Here is a 3,963-nt window from a genome sequence, read left to right on the forward strand (position 1 = left end):
CCACCATCGGCCACCCAAGCTGGACATGTATAAATTTGATGGCTCTAATGCGATAGTACGGGTAGCACAAATGGAACAATATTTCATTTTGAATGATATCCAAGACAATCCAACTAAACTATGTGTGGGAGCCCTTTACTTGGACCAAGAGAGATGGCAATGGTGGCAGCGACATCAGAAATGCTATCCCGGGAAACTAACTTGGTAGGTGTTCTCAAAATCTCTCTGTGACCGCTTTGATAGAGACTCTAATTTTTTGGGTTGTCTTACTAAGCTCCGACAGACAGACACAATAAAATAATACATTACATCCTTTGAGACATTATCCATCCACACAGAAGGTCTGGGAGATGAATTCTACTTGGAATGTTTTATAAGTGGTCTCAAAGAAGCCATCCAAGCACATGTCCAGATGCACCACCCACCTACATGGATAGATGCTTGCAACAAGGCTATCATAGTGGAATGTGCTTTAGCTGCCCAGTCTCCTCGTCTAAATTTCATAGCCAAGGGATGCCCCACCTAGGGTCAAGGCCCTACCCGAACACTTAAGGTTCAAAAAGTGTCTCCAACAGAAATGGCTGAAAGAAGAAAACAAGGATTGTGCTACCACTGCAATGACAAATACTCCCCAGGGCGTAAATGCAAGGAACCCAAATTCTTTCAAATTGATGTTACTGATCACAGCTCATCTGAGGAAGCTCCACCCCTTGAGGGACTAGAGGATGAAGTTGAGGAAATCCAACAGGACAATGAACTCCTAGCTATGCTAGAGGAACCAGTTATCTCGCTACATGCTTTGGCGGGCATTTTTGCGCCTCAAACTCTCAAAACCAGAGGCTTTATTAAAAATCACCCTGTAGTAGTATTGATTGATAGTGGCAGTACTCATAACTTTATCCATTAGCAAGTCGCCGAAGCTGTTCATTGTTTTGTCACGACAGTCTCTAATTTCCAGGTCCAGATTCCTGATGGGTGGACAATGAAATGTGAAGGCCGTTGTGAAAATATCAAATTTCATATGGGAGACTACCACCTCAAGACCCACATGTTTGTGATTAACATGGGTGCTTGTGACATTGTCTTGGGGGCTAAATGGCTTCGCACACTAGGCCCAATCACCATGGATTTCTAGGAGTTATATATGAGCTTTAAGCAGAATGATCACATGCATACCCTCCATGGACTCCAGGAAGGTGATCCATCTATCATCAACTCGCATTGCATGGAAAAGTTGTTGAAAAAGGACCATCATGGATTATTGCCCCGTTTACTGCCATCCAGGCCATCGAGCCCACTACTCTTCATATTCATCCTGACATGCAACACGTCTTGAATCGACACCAGTAGGTCTTTGACAAACCTAAAGAGCTTCCACCCTCTAGGGGGTAACATGATCATAGCATCACTTTTGTCCTAGGGGCACAACTACCGAATGTGTAGCCATATCGATATCCTTTCGCCCAAAAGAATGAAATTGAAAAAATCATCAAGGAACGCCTTGAAGTAGGTGTCTTTCGTCCTAGCATAAGCCCTTATTCATCACTAGTGGTCATGGTGCTCAAGAAAGATGGGGAATGGCACATGTGTCCAGATTTCAGGGCCCTCAACAAGCTCACAGGCAAAGACAAATTCCCTATCCTGGTTGTTGATGATTTGCTAGATGAACTACATGGTGCTCAATTCTTTACTAAGCTAGATTTTCGCTCTGGCTATCACCAAATATGCATGAAAGAAGTAGACATTCCCAAAACTACTTTCCAAACTCATGAAGGCCATTATGAATTCTTGGTCATGCCATTTGGTCTCTATAATGCCCCATCCACTTTTCAAAGCCTCATGAATCACCTGCTGAAACCATATCTCTAAAAATTTGTCCTCATTTTCTTTGATGACATTCTCATCTACAACCTCACCTGGGAAAAACATCTTTAGCATGTAGACCTGCTCTTGCAATTGCTCCGGAATCATAAATTATTTGTCAAATTGTCCAAGTGCTCTTTTGGCATGGAAGAAGTCAAGTATTTGGGCCACATTGTGGGTCGTGAAGGTGTCCGGGTGGATCCCAAAAAGATACAAGCAATGCAAGATTGGCCCCAACCAAAAACCTTGAAGAGTTTGAGGGGATTCTTGGGTCTCATCGGCTACTATTGCAAATTTGTCCGCAATTATGGTTGCATTGCTAGACCCCTCACTAACCTTCTCAAGAAAAATTCATTCCTCTAGATTGATGCAACACAACAGGCGTTTATGGCTCCCAAACAAGCCATGTGTTCCACTCTCGTATTGGCACTACCAGACTTCAACAAATCTTTTGTGATTGAATGTGATGCGTCAGGTACTGGTATTGGTGTTGTCTTAATGTAGGAAGGTCAACCCTTGGCTTTCACTAGCCAACAACTGAGTGGGAAACATCTGGGGCAATCTACATATGAGAAGGAGATGATGGTCATCTTACATGCAGTAGATACCTGGCGGCCATACTTATTGGGGCGGAGTTTCCAAATCTTCACAGACCATAAAAGCCTCAAATATTTTTTGGAGCAACGTTTATCCTCACCCCAACAAAATAAATGGCTGGCCAAAATGTTGGGATATGATTATGAGATAATTTACAAGAAAGGCGTGACAATGTAGTAGCAGATGCTTTATCACGCCAATTTGAGGATGAAAGCACCCTGCTAGCAATCTTTCTTCCCATACCAGATTGGATTGAAGAAGCCCGCAAGGAATGGTTATCACATCCCTCTCTCTCCTAACTCATTAATAACTTGAGAGTAGATCCTAATTCCTCAATTGGCTACTCTTGGAAGGATGAGATTCTTCGCTTCAAGGATAGAGTAGTTATATCGTCGACATCCACCCTCAAAATTTGCATTTTGGCAGAGTTTCACTCATCTCCCACTACAGGCATGTAGGCTTTCTGAAGGCTTATGCTCGCACTTATCGTTCTTTCTTTTGGACAGGCATGAGAACTGACATTCTTACCTTTGTAGCTGAATGTGATGTGTGTCAATGCCACAAAGGAGAAACAATCAAGTCACCAGGAACCTTACAACCATTGCCCATACCTGCCTCAATCTGGACGGATGTTTTTATGGATTTCATTACTGGTCTTCCGAAGTCAGGCAACAAGTCAGTCATCATGGTGGTTGTGGACAGACTTTCTAAATATTCTCATTTTTTCACTCTACCCCACCCATTTACCCCCACTTTGGTGGCTCAAGCTTTCATGGACTAGATCTTCAAACTGCATGGCATGCCCACTTCCATTGTGTCTGATCGTGACCTGACTTTCACCAGTAACTTTTGGTTTGAATTTTTCAAGCTACAAGGCACCCAACTCCAACTAAGTACTTCATATCATCCCAAAACTGATGGTCAAACTGAAGCAGTCAACAAATATTTGGAGACATACCTAAGGTGCTTCACTTAAAAAAAGCAACATCATTGGGTACAGTGGCTACCTCTAGCTGAATGGTGGTATAACTCTAACTATCATGCAGCCACCAAGATGACTCCATATGAAGCAGTGTATGGTCAACTCCCACCTTCACCTACTTCTTATATCCTTGGATGCTCTAAGGTGCAAGGAGTGGATCAACTCCTACAGAACCGTGCAACCATGCTAGCCTATCTCAAAGATAATCTCCATCAAGCTCAAAATCACATGAAGCAATAGGCAGACCAACGTCATTCAGAGCGCACATTTCAAGAAGGGGATCAGGTATTCCTAAGGCTACAACCATATAAGCAAACATCACTCAAAGACAAGGGCTGTCAAAAATTAGCTCCAAAATTCTATAGACCTTATCAAATACTTCAGCGCATTGGAGCAGTAGCCTACAAGCTAGCCTTGCCACCAACTTCAAAAATCCATCCAGTCTTCTATGTATCATGCCTCAAGAGAGTAGTGGGGAAAAATTGTAGAATTCAAACCAGTCTACCTAAATTGGATGAATA

The sequence above is a fragment of the Pinus tabuliformis genome, chromosome 9 (genome assembly GCF_031772625.1).
Source record: "Pinus tabuliformis cultivar Carrire ecotype Pingquan chromosome 9, CPIR1, whole genome shotgun sequence".
Taxonomy (NCBI): Eukaryota; Viridiplantae; Streptophyta; class Pinopsida; order Pinales; family Pinaceae; genus Pinus; species Pinus tabuliformis.